The 13,774-nt window shown below is 41.3% G+C and overlaps 1 protein-coding gene across 1 annotated transcript in view; it reads left to right on the top strand.

Annotated features, from left to right (window-relative positions):
- The first annotated feature begins 3,819 nt into the window (after positions 1-3,819).
- The window catches only part of ppp1r1a (protein phosphatase 1 regulatory inhibitor subunit 1A), a 185,286-nt gene continuing 175,331 nt past the window's right edge, over positions 3,820-13,774 (top strand). Inside the window, exon 1 of the mRNA XM_062971066.1 lies at positions 3,820-3,945. The gene's annotated coding sequence lies outside the window, so the exon portion shown is untranslated. The remainder of the gene's footprint in view (positions 3,946-13,774) is intronic.

Raw genomic sequence — 13,774 nt, forward strand, 5'->3', positions numbered from 1 at the left:
GTGGGACCCTCTGTGGCTATCCCATTTGGGCCCCTCCTGGTCACAGGTTTTGGGTTTCTGGTTTTTGATATCATACAGTATGTATATTTCACTTTGAAAGGATGTTGGAAAGGGAAGATGGGGGGGGGGGAGATAGAACAGAGGGTACCTGATGGTCATTCACTGTCTTTAATCTGATAGTTTATCCCGACCACTTTCAAATTCTCATAGAATTGGAATCTAAAACTATAGGTAAGCTTAGCTGGGCATCCAGGATGGAAAGAATGTGACCCCAAGAAAGCATTTTCAGGAGAAAGCTTTCAAGTAGAGGGTGTGCTTAAATCATTTCTTTCTGCCATATTACCCTATGGTGGCACAATGTGTTAAAGCGCTGAGCTGCTGAACTTATGGACCAAAAGGTCCCAGGTTCAAATCCTGGGAGCGGAATGAGCGCCCGCTGTTAGCCCCAGCTCCTGCCAACCTAGCAGTTTGAAAACATGCAAATGTGAGTAGATCAATAGGTACCGCTCCAGTGGGAAGGTAACGGCGCTCCATGCAGTCATGCTGTCCACATGACCTTGGAGGTGTCTATGGACAACGCCGGCTCTTCGGCTTAGAAATGGAGATGAGCACCAACCCTCAGAGTCGAACACAACTGGACTTAACATCAGGGGAAACCTTTACCTTTACCTACCCTATATTGCACCTTAGTTCTGAAATTTCAAACAAATCCAGCTGGAGGAAAACAGAATATGTGGAAACTAGGACAGTTTGAACGCTCACCACACAAACACTCCGGCTGATTCCCTCCTTCAATTATCCTCCCTGCCCTTGGCATTCTTGTTATCTCCAGAGATATGGATTTGTGGAAATTGTTTGTTAAGATAACATACAGTCTTGCCCTTAGAGGAGGGCTATGTTTGACTTTTTTTCTTAGGCCCATCCAAGGCATGCAATCAGACATATATGAAAACAGTGGGGATGGGCTTAGGAAATCCAAGATGCTTTAAAAATGGAACAGGTAACCAGGTGGCTTTCCAAGCTGTTCTTGTGTTTTAACCTATAGGATTTATCCTTCCTTCCACTGTCTCACTTTTAAGAATTGAAAGGCAAACAGAAAGTCAACAAGGACTGCTTTACCCAAGGGCTGCAAATATTGAATTAAGAAGCAGGGCTTCTTAAACTTTTTAATTTGTGTCCGTCCCCACCCCAAAGAAATATTTATGTGACTCCAGCTATATATGTATATAAAACAGATGAACAAATCAAGCTTTTAAAAATATATTGGATGGTTAAATCCATAAATATGGAGGACCAGTTATACCATAGCAATGACAATTAGAGCATGCCGAACTTCCATGTACATAAAAATCAAACTCCTCAAGTAAAAAAAAAAAAAACAGTGGTCCTCAGTATCTGCTGGAGTTTGGTTCCAGGACCCACAGTGGATACCAAAACCCATGGATGCTCAAACCCCACAATATAAAAGTGTGTAGTAAAATGATGTTCCTTGAATAAAGTGACAAAGTTAAGGTTTGAGAAAGTTGTGGTTAGTTGAATTTGTGAGTGCAGAGGGCTCATTCCATTGCAAGCCAAACTCTGTAGGGAAGAAGAAGGGGCAATATTTAAAATAACAACAACAAAAACACAGATTTCGTTCAAGCAAGGGGGTGCGGTTAGGAAGAAGGAAGGGCACTAAATGTCTGGAGAGGTTGGTAGGGTTCCTTTGTCTCCTCTTTCTTTGCCATTACATTCATTCTTTGCCTTTCTTAATCCCATTTCCTCCTCTCTCACTCCTCCTATTCCACTGCCAGGTTTCTTTCTCCATCATTTCTTCCCTTAGCAGTTTGAGCTGGGCTTTTTCTTTGATAGAAGCCACTGTTGCCACTTCTACTCTGTGGGGGTTAGGGGTGGAGGAAGCCATTTGTGATCCCAACATTGAAGGAAGGGGACACCACTTGGGGTTAGGACCACAGTTTAATAAGCTCTGCCTTAGAGGCATAGAAGCCTAGCCAGGAAATATTTGTGACTTTGTATCAGTGTGAGATGGAGTTTGTAACAGTGCAGGACAGATCCCCCCTTCAAACGCCTACTCTGTTGTATGATCTGGTAGTTTATTTGCTTCATGCTTCTTATTTTCTGCAGGCCCTGAGCCTTGAATCTGCCTTCCTGTCAAATGAGTATCAATATGTTTTGTTGCTTTCCAGTTAGCTATAGGACATACACAGAGAAACATGCAATACAATTCATCAAGAAGAAAATGCTTCCATGTTCTTATTGGGACATACTCTCCAACATTTCACAGTTGCGGATTAAGAAGTCATAGGGAGGGGTGAGCATGATTGTCTTCTGCTGCCCTGGAGACTAGGACGTGGAACAATGGCTTCAAACTCAAGGAACTATATGGTTCAAAAAAGTACTTTTTCTAATATCTGGCCCTGAATGTTTATCAACCCTGTCAAAAACACACAGTTCAAGTATTTCATCTTTGACTCACTTGAAAGTGTAAATCAACTGGCTGCTTCAGGTATGCTTTTAGAAACTGCTTTATTCGCAGGCAAGGGCAAAGTGAAGCTGTGAAAAAACTCCTTTTTTAATACGGAAGTGGGAACTGTGCAGCTCTCCAAAAGTTGCTGAACTGCAGCTTATAGCTGCCTTGTGTTTATTGGTGAAAAGGTGGGAATAAATGAAAATCATTAGTGGCTGTGCTGGCTAGGGCTGCTGTGAATTGTAGGACAACAAATTTGTAAGGAATATGTTTCTCACCCTTGCTTTAAAGGTTTTTTCAATGTATTGTTCCTGTTAAAAATGCATAGAGCAGGCTCTTTTTTTCTCCCAAGTCAATTGGCAACTCTGGCCTTGCACAAGATCCCAACTTCATCACAAGCTGGATTCTCTTCTCTGCTGCACAGGGGGAAACCCAAATTTATTGAACCAAAAACAATTATCTAATAGCTATAGATGAGCTCTCACCAAGTCACTGTCAATGCTGCCGTTTCCCCCTTATTCCCCCTGCTGAGATCCCGAGAGACCTTTTGTGCCACCTTACAGGTTAACTGGCTGTAAATCGATACCTTGAAAAGCACAAAGAGGGTGTTATAAAAGCATTAAGAATATAAGATAAACCGCTTCAAAGATTATGTCCTCTGCTTCTCCCAGTTAGGAGGACTCCAAATGTTTATCGGTAGCCATAGCTACAACTACCTCTTTGTCTATAAACTACCATTTAAGTGGTTCAGGAAATTTGGATTAGAGTTATATCAAGACAATGTCAAATTCAAAGCTCCTGGTGTTTAGAACAGAGATCCATGAGCAATGTTTTTATTTTTATGGGCTCATACTGGATGTATAGAGGTGTTGATACGAGAGATGTGCAATTCGGCCCAAAGGCATCCTGTTTTGGGGCCCATTGTCAGCTGACCCCTCATTCTGTTTACCAGGAAGTTACTTGACAGGGGAGGGGTGATGCCATTTTCATTTGGCAGAGATTCGGCCCATTTACTACAATGGGAAATTTTAAATGCTCAATCCCCAGTCATTTTAAGGTCTATTTGCATGAAACCTACCTCAGTTTTAGACCCCTTTTACAACTGCAAGCCTGCCAAGTTTTTTAAAAATCGCCAATCTATGATTTTTTAGAATTATTTATAACATGTTTTAAAACAAGACAAATCACAAGAGAGGTTTATGAGAACTGTAGTTGTTGTTTATGTCCATTCTCAGCATGGACACCACCGGGCTTTTTATTGGCTGAGAAACACACAGAGAGAAACTTCAATTCCCATCATTCTCCGAGAGGAACCCGGAGACTATTCAATGCCTGTCCCATGAAAGTGCTGTTGAGAAAGTGAGTTCCCAGCAGAGCCCTCTCTGGAGGAGGAGCCTAGGAAACTCCAAAAAGAAATGGATGCTGCTGCTGCTGCCGGGAAGGGGAGGGAGAAAAGATGTGGCTGATCCCTGCCTCAGGTATATTCAAACTTAACTCTATCCTCTCCAGTAACCAGTACAATCTGGCTCTCTTAATCTGTTTTGCTAGGCATTTTGGCTCCCTCACGAATACACACACCCTGCCCATTCTGTTTTTGGAGATTACATAAAACTACAAATCATTTTTGTTCAGGCTGATTTGGACCCAGGCCTATTTAATACTTCATACTGAGTGATAGAACGGTAAGAAGGAGCATCAAGGATGAAGGAAAAGGGGTCTCTTCATCCTAGCCACCAGTTTCAGGTGTTGGCTGAGAAGCCCAAAAGTATGATTGTCTTTCAGAGGTAGAATCTTGGTGGTGGATCTGTAAATGACTGTGAAGACCTATTCTGGATCTACACATGCAGCATTCTGTTATTACATCTCCCACTGTCAAGACATTATTGAAGGAAGAAAAATCAGCTATGCACACCCAAATCACACAAGGAGTACTGTACATCCAATGCAGCTCTTGAAATCACATAATCAACATGCACATAGTCTGTACATCTCAATTGCTTAAAGCCCAGATGTGAGACCCTACTGTGCACCATTTTATGTATGTGAGCTCTTTCGGAAGCTGTGCTATATATCTGCCAGGAGAAGGAGCAAACCGGTGGGAAATAATTCTGCTCTCTCATCTATGTATATTCTCTGGAGCATGAAGACAGCAGTGATATCCAATGACTCCCCTACAGTGATCCTGAAACAGCAGGATTATTTGCTGAAGGATGTTTACATGCAGCCACAAGAAAAGTAGAGACAATGATAGGAAGAAGAAGAGGAAAGGCAAGAAGATGTTATATTGTAATGAAATTGCTAAAAATATAATTACAGTAACACCAATTGTTTTTTAAAAAATTGCATTACTTGAAACATGCCACATTATCCAATGACAGAATCATGGAATTACGGAGTTGGAAGTGACTGCATGGGCAATCTAGTCCACCCCCCTGCCATGCAGGAAAAGCACAAAGTACCCCTGAAAAGTTCATTGAATCTCATTCCTGCACAGAATCTGAATTGGTGATGGATCAGAAATATATTGTACTAAGAAACCATGGGGAAATCTAAACTGGATGGTAAATTCACTACCATTCCAAAATGTGCCAAACTGGCCCTGGTGGAAGCCACTGTGGTACAATGGGTTAAACCACTGGTTCTCAACCTTCCTAATGCTACAACCCCTAAATACAGTTCCTTATGTTGTGGTGACCCATAACAATAAAATTATTTTCATTGCTACTTCATAACTGTAATTTTGTTATTGTTATTGATCGTAATGTAAATATCTGATATGCAGAATGTATTTTTATTCACTGGACCAAATTTGGCACAAATACCCAATATCCCAATATGCCCAAATTTAAATACTGGTAGGGTTGGGTGTGGGGGGTGATTTTGTTATTTGGAAGTTGTAGTTGCTGGGATTGATTGTTCACCTACAATCAAAGAATATTCTGAACTCCACCAATGATGGAACTTTACCAAACTTGGCACACAGAACTCCCATGACCAACAGAAAATACTGGAAGGGTTTGTTGGGCATTGACCTTGAGTTTTGGAGTTGTAGTTCACCTACATCCAGAGAGCACTGTGGAAGCAAACAATCATGAATCTGGATCAAACTTGGTACAATACTCAATATGCCCAAATCTGAAAACTGGTGGAGTTTGTGGAAAATAGACCTTGACATTTGGGAGTTGTAGTTGCTGGGATTTATAGTTTACTGACAATCAAAGAGCCCTTTGAACCCCACCAATGATAGGATTGGGCCAAACTTCCCACACAGAACCCCCATGACCAACAGAAAATACTGGTCTTTGGCAACTTCTTTGACACTCCACTCGCAGCCCCCCCAGGGGTCCAGACCCCCAGCTTGAGAAACACTGGGTTAAACCTTTGTGCCTGCAGGACTGCGGACTGACAGATCAGTTCAAATCTGGGGAGAGCAGGTGAGCTCCCTCTGTCAGCTCTAGCTCCCTGTGCAGGGACAGGAGAGAAGCCTCCTACAGGATAGTAAAAACATCAAACATCTAGGTGTCCCCTGGGCAACGTCCTTATTGACAGCCATTTCTCTCACACCAGAAGCGACTGCCATGAAAAAGTCCATCTAGGACAGGGGTTTTCAACCTGTTGATCCCCATATGTTTTGACCTACAACTCCCAGAAACCCCAGCCAGTTTACCAGCTGGTAGGATTTCTGGGAGTTGAATGTCAAAACACCAGGAAACCTACAGGTTGAGAACTACTGATCTAGGAGAAGCTGCTTTAGTTGTTTTTGCTTAAATCTCCTGGGAAGGTCAAGATTCTACTCGATCTTCTTCCCCCTCTGCTGATGGGGTACAAACTTATGGAACAAATGGGAGAAATAGGAAGAGGACAGGGAAGCTGGCATTTTTGACGTCCTTGCAAAAATGAGAGGAGCTGCTAGGATCAGATGCGGAGACATAGAGCTTTGTACGCTGCCTTGTGCTTACTAGTGAAAAAATGGGAATAAATGGAAATCATATGGCTAAGTAGATGAAAAGATGAATAACAAGAGGCAAACCGAGCTCCTGCCATTACTTCTTTACTGATTTGACAAATCTGGATCTGACAAAGCAGACCTTTGGGAAATGTCTGCCTGTCAAATAAGAGCAGTGTGGTATCACTCCTACTCTTCCTCCTCCCCCGTTCCCTGCCAAACTTTGCAGAACAGGTGAAGATGAAAGTGGGAGACAGAATGTAGCTGTCTGGCTTGGAGGAGGAAAGTGTGATTGTAAGCAGGTGTTGCAAGGAGATGAACATTACCTTCACCAGTCCCAAAACAGTCTTGGCAACTATCCCTCCTCCACCTAGGCATTCAAAGAAGCAATCAAGTATTTATGTATTGTTAAGGGATGAAGATACTATTGTGCTCCTCATTCCCCAAGTCCTAGACTCTTTCAAAGCAGCCTTTATAAGTTAAGAATTTTTTTCCTGAATAGTTCGGTGAGCTAAGAAGCATTGCTGAGCCTTCTGAAGGCTGTAAAGTGTATTCACAATTGTTCTTTCAGAGATTTAAAAAATTCTGATGAGTTTTTGATGTGTTTCTTTCTGATGATCAGGAAATAACATCAAGAAAAAAAAATCAAAGAGAATCATGCTGAATTTTCTCCCAATATTTGAACATCCTGAAGTGTTACAGAAAAAACATGGGGATGTTTGTCCATAACCCCTTATTTTCTGAATATATATTAGCTGTACCTGGCCACATGTTGCTGTGGTCCAGTCTGGTTAAATGGAAAAGAAAGAAAAGAGAAAGAGCTGGTTTCTAATACGTATATGTAATTTCATAATGCTTGTGGGTATGCAATATTTTTGTTGTTCCATTGTCTGAGCAGATATAGAGAATGTCTGGTGTGGTGACTCTAAAACACACAACATATAATTGTCCATGTGAGAAGCAATGCATGTGTAGATCTGAACCGCAGAATTCTAAAGATTGGCCCTGAGCGTAAATTATGTAGTATAGCGTGTGATGCTTTGACGTCCAGGAGATGGTGTTGCTTTTCCTAAAAAGCATATTTTTACCTGCCACAGGTGTGACATCTATATAATAGTAGGTATGTAAAAACATGAGAACATGTGCCTTTTCAAATGCCACATTGTGTCCAATTTTCAAAGTGATCAGTGAAGAATTTTGGGAGATTGGAAATTTTGGACAAAGAAACAGTTACATTTGTATTTATATTAGAAGATTTTAAGTTGTAATGTTTTTTATTATGAGCAACCACTTTGAGGCCCCTTCTACACAGTTGAATAAAATCCCACATTATCTGCTTTGAACTGGGTGGGCTATATGGCAGTGTGGACTCTGGCCCCTTTCACACAGCCATATAACCCAGAATATCAAGGCTGAAAAACCCACAATATCTGCTTTGAACTGGTATATATGGCAGTGTGGACTGAGATAACCCAGGTCAAAGCAGATATTCTGGGATTTTCTGCTTTGATAATCTGGGGCCCCTTCCACATCTGTATAAAAACTGGATTATATGGTAGTGTGGACTTTATAGGATACTTTTTCTGTACAGAAAGCAGTTTTTGTGCCAAAGAAAATCCTCACATATTTTTCTGTGTACAATAATTCCTCTGCAACACTTCAGGACATTGAAAAAAATGGAAAATGCTTGGGAGGAATATTCATGCTGGTTTCTGTTTTTGGTCCTGTTATGAACCTGAAAGCCATGTGATTGCCACCCCTGGGATCAGGAATACAAGGCTATAATTGTTACATAGGAAAGGCGTAAGAACTGTTCAACTTGTGCCTACTGCAGTTATGATGCAGCTTACTGTAATTATCTGTTAGCATCTCAGACTGAAGAGAGCTAAATTCTAATCCTACTGAGCCATGACCAGTGCCTCTCAGCCTGACCAACAACACAATTCTTTGAGTCCGCTTTGTGCCCCCATCTGGGGTGAGAAAAGCAGTATACAAGTGAAATAAATAATACATTTTGGTTGTGAGAATATATCAGGCTGGTAGGAAAGAGCCATGTCCACTTTGTTAAGATCATTGCCTGAAATGAGGAATGCAATGTGTAGTGAACCTTACCTATTAGGCCTGGAATGAAGCCTGGGTAACAGTGAGTGAGGCAAGCCTCCATTTTGTAGGGGAATGCCAAGCAGCCATCTTGAGTGTAGTTAGAAAGAGGGAGGAGCTTAGAGAGAGACTCCTAGGATTGGCCAGCCAGAGCAGATGGGAGGAGCCAAGTCTTAGAGTGCAGAGGGAAAAAAAGAGCTCCAGGGAGTTCTGTTTTAGGATTCGAAGAGAGCAGTTCGGTTTTGGAGTTTGGAGGGTGTGTGTGTGAGAGAGAGAACTAAAAGCTGTGAAAACTGACAGGCTAGGTCAGGCAGTTTGGATCTCTTGAGGGGAAGATAACTCAAGGGATTGACTCTCACTACTGGGCTGGTTAATAGAAGGATTCTAGGTTAGAGTTAATTAACAACCCAGGGGAACTCGTGACTATTCTTAGCAAATAGAGCGAGGGTTTTTGTGACCAACAGATAGATTGGTTGGTTGGAACTGTTTGAAACTAAGTGAAGTAATCTGAAATATACAACTATGTTAAGCTGAAGAATGTCTGTAACCGTTTACGCTAATGTACCTCTCTGAAGTAATCATTCGCCTGTTTTAAGAAAATAAATTTTTATTCTATTTTCAACTTTCAAGAGCCTCCACAGTGTATATTTGCCATCAAGAAGCTTTTATAAAAGTTCCAGCAATACAACAATAAAGTACCACAGAAAAGCCTCATAGTGAACATCAGTTTGGGAGCCAGGAGTAGAAACAGTGAGGGCAGGGAATGGGAAAAGTTTGCCTCAGACACATTTAACAACAAAAATCCTAAAGACATTTTAGGTTGGTGGCAGCTACCATTTTAAAAGAAAATCTAAAATCAAACGGTATACCCTCGCCTCTCACATACATGTGCTTGCGTGTGAGCGTGAGGAGAGTGGAGAGGTGTCCAATATATTTGGTGGCAGTGGTGGGATTAAAAATATTTCCCCCTACCTGAAGGAGTAGCCTCTCCTCCCCTCAGAGAGTCCTTTATACAATGCAACAAAGAAATAGATAAATGCTGTCCTTTTTTTTTAAAATGCATGTGCAAAATACAATGCATATACAGAATGATATTTGTGTTTGTGGGATTTGGATCTGTGATTTCACCTACCGGCGTCTGACAAAATATGTCATCTCAAGGATTTTTCTAAATCCTCCAGGCAATTCTATGGTATACATCTGCTGGAGGACCTAGCATAATTCTAGAGAATACCTGTTTAGGATTTTTCCTGGTCTTTCAGAGTAACATTATTGTGATTTCTGGTTAAAGTTGCTCATTTCAATTCACTATTCACTATTATCCGTGGTTCCTATTTCCATGAAAAATTCAGGAATGTATTCTTAGTGAATAAGGAAGATTGTACTATAAAAGGGACCTGTATATTCTCTCTACTTCAAGCGGGGAGGCTGAAGGAACAAAGCCCAGAGATATATCATTAGCATATGGGGTAGTTCCCCAAGCTCTGCGGATCCTCCAGATGGAGGAGCATCCCTGCCTGTCTCCTCCTGATGTTTCACTTTGATCACTGCAGAATCCCACCCAAACCTGGCTTCCTAAAACGCAGAAGTTGCTCATTACCAGTGGGATTCCCCAGGCAGGAAGGCTGTGATGCGGGCATCCCAGTGAGCAATCAGTAGGAGAGCCTTTATTATCACACTATTTTTCACAGCCTGGAGGAGAAAAAGGACAGGGCGGAGGTGGAGATAAACCTTTTGCCCAAGGAGATGCTGACATAATGCCAGGCCATCTGTCTTTTGCCTGAGGACGGCACAGCAGAACAAAAGTGGGAAAAGACTAGTGCTGGGAAATGGCATGCGCAGGAGGCAGCATTAGTCATGGCCGTGGGCTGGGGCTCAGGAGACACTGGTGTGCATCATACATGATTCAGAGCCAATCAGGCTGACCCGTGGGATGAACGCTCCAAAGCCATTGCATTGGCTCTAGGGGACATTGGTATGGTACAAGGTCAGAGTTGATTTGCTGGGATGGGAGTTGGTAACACTTTAAAATGCAGCAGTTGGAGGCAATGAATGAGGCTTTCTCTTCAAAGTCCTTACAAAGAGGAGAGAAAGTGAAGGAGGGGGGAAGCATATGACAAATTAGCCAATATTGAATGTAGGCTGAAATCTGCTCTGCTGTCTTACTTGATCCTTGCATCTCTGTCAGAGCTGAGAAAAGTAACCTTTTGTGATTACAGCTCGCAGAATTCCCCTCGTGGCTGGAAGATTTGTTCCTTCTCACAGACACTTGCTCCTAACTGGAAAAAGATTACCAGGTTTTTATTTGTTTTGATTTTAAATATATTTCCCTTTGAATGAGGCTCATTGAACTTATCTCTGATTAAATATGCTTGTAAGAATTGCCTAGCAAATGTCATTCGATGTGGGGTTAAGTCTGCCTCTATGTGTGTGTGTATTCCAGAGAGAAATACTTATGAAACTTAGTGGGATTTCATTCTGGGCAAAACATGTACTAAAAGGTTAACACTATAGATACTAGAGTTTGGAAGCGTCACATTTTTGGGCTACAGCTCCTGGAAACCTGCATCAAAAAATCATACAATACAACTCAATCTTCAAAACCCACACATGTCATTTCTCCTTCTTCCTTCTTTATAAAAGATAAAAATAGTTCTCAATTTTTAAAAACCTCAACCAGAGACTTCTCTCTGATCAGAGTAGATGGTTTGACCATTTTTGCTATTTAAAAGATCTTTAATATCCAGTATTCTTTCACTGGAAGATCAGTATGTTTCCCTTTCAGATCATTTAATAGTGTTGCTGTTAAATCATACAATGATCCCCGATGAAGCCAGCTTACCCTGGTGATTTCAGAGAAAATCTTTTCTTGTTTTAGCATCATTTTTATTGTTTTACTAGCTTAGGTACCCACCAATGCCTGGGTTAGGGATTTTGTAAGGCTAAACATTAGATGTAGTTATGGAGTAATTCAATACTATACTTATTAAAAATTACTTTGTACATACTCAAATGTTGAAGGAATAACCTGCAGTTCTTCAATGACAAGCAGCCAGATTTAATTACTTAGTCCAATACTATAGTCATGAAACTCAGCTACCTGTCATTGAGGAATTTCAGGTCAATTCCTTTAATGTTTCATGAGCCCACAGATACCAATTTATTCTTCCTGGAGTGACAACAAATGCAGCTCTTTGGATTTTGACACAGACTGGTATCTCTTACCATCCAAATGTAATGTATTTGAAAACACAAAGTTTAAAAACTTGGCATTAGACTAAATATCCTTTGACCAGTAGTTGGCCACTTGGAGTGCTTCTGGTGTTGCTATAAGAAGGTCCTCCATTGTGCATGTGGCAGGGCTCAAACTGCATTGTAATCAGTGGTCTGTGGTTTGCTCTTTTCCACATTTGCACGTTGTGGACTCCACTTTGTAGCCCCATTTCTTAAGGTTGGCTCTGCATCTCGTGGTGCCAGTGCTCAGTCTGTTCAGTGACTTCCAAGTTGCCCGGTCTTCTGTGTGCCCAGAAGGGAGTGTATCATCCCATGTCAACCACTGATTGAGGTTTCAGGTTTTAGCCTGGCACTTTTGGACTCTTGCTTGCTGGGGTGTTCCTGCAAGTATCTCTATAGATCTTAGAAAACTATTTCTTGATTTGAGGCATTGGCTTTCTTGCTGATATCTAAACATGGGATGACCGGAGATGTTAATGCCTTGGTCCTTTAATTGCTGGCTGCTACTTCCCGGCAGATGTCAGGTACATTGCAACTTGTACCCTTGGTTTGCTTCTGACATGATAAAGAAATAAATACCATCCAAATGTCACAATTTGGCAGGAACAGACCTACTCTGCCACCCATCTTTTTTGGCTGTTTTTAAAATGTCCCAGTTTATTCCCCTTACTAGCACTTTCCCTTTTTGCCAGTTTACTTTAGTTGTCTCATTCACAGTACAAATTTGTACAAAGCTAATTCAGCAGGAGGGGAAGAGGAGGGGTCTGGAGTCTTGCCCTTCTTTATAGACTCAGGACTTCTACACAAGCACAAAAATCCATCTTGAAGCTGACTCGAGACTGGGGTGTTTAAAATGCTCCCTCCCATGTGATTTCCAGCATTAATCTAGCCAGAAACAGCATGATAAAAAGCTCACCATAAATTCCAGATCAAACCATAAAATCTATTAAAGCAATTTTGTATATAACCAGTGCACAGAAAGAAGAAGAAGCCTAATGCCACATATGAAGCATTCATGTAAACAGAGCTAACACTGGAGCAGTTGGCGAGATAAAGCAGATCCAGGAAATAAACAACCTCCTCCCTGGAAGGAAAGCACCTGTTCCCATAGAAATGCTCAATTTCACTGCCTTGCTTTTCTCTGCTTTCTGTAAAGTACTGGGAAGCTGTGTTTTATAACTGCACTCCTGTGAGGAGGTAGAAATAAAATCCTGGCTTTGGATTGATCCAGTCAGTGGATCTGTGTGGAATCTGTTGCAGCTTCCATCCTGTTCCTGGAGTGCTTGTGTAGGCACTTGGAAGCAAAATTGATTTCTATAACCCAAATTTGGCTCTAGATTAACTGGCTGTGTAGAAGCAGTCTCAGCCAAAAGCAAACTGTTGTAGCACTTCCTGGGTTGTCTGCTCTCTCTTAATAACTTTTGTCATCTTGACCACATTCTGATGTTCCATGGATACACGTGCTTTGGTTTTCATTTGTGAAATGTTGGAGGATTATATTATCTTGATGAGCATAAAGTGTGTGCAATTGATTTCATTTAGGAGCACATTGTTTGTAATCTCTAAAAATCTTTGAGGAGTAAAACAGTCAACCCATACTACTAAGTGAAAAAATATTGTAGAATCAGTCCTCCACATTCACTAGTGTTAGGGACACAGGACCACTGTGAGAAAAACACAAATATAAATAGCTATTTTTCTTACTCAAAACACCTTTCTAGGAATCTCTAGGCCCTGCCCCATGATTTTATGGCAACTTCTGCTTAGGGGTTGATCATAGAATCACTCTGGAGGACTGAGAGAGTCATAGAGAGAACATTTTAATCAAAACTATGAATAATGAAATCTGCAAAATTTGAATCTGTAAATGTGGAGGGCCAACTATAATGGTAAGAATGAAGATGCGTTTCTGAATCTCTTGCAAACAATACATGCAAACATTGTACATAAGGTGATATTTAGAAAGAACTGCAACTGCCTGAGCTTTCAGGACAATTCAATCCTACACAGAGTTATTGTTGATTTCA

The sequence above is a fragment of the Anolis carolinensis genome, chromosome 2 (genome assembly GCF_035594765.1).
Source record: "Anolis carolinensis isolate JA03-04 chromosome 2, rAnoCar3.1.pri, whole genome shotgun sequence".
NCBI classification, from domain to species: domain Eukaryota; kingdom Metazoa; phylum Chordata; class Lepidosauria; order Squamata; family Dactyloidae; genus Anolis; species Anolis carolinensis.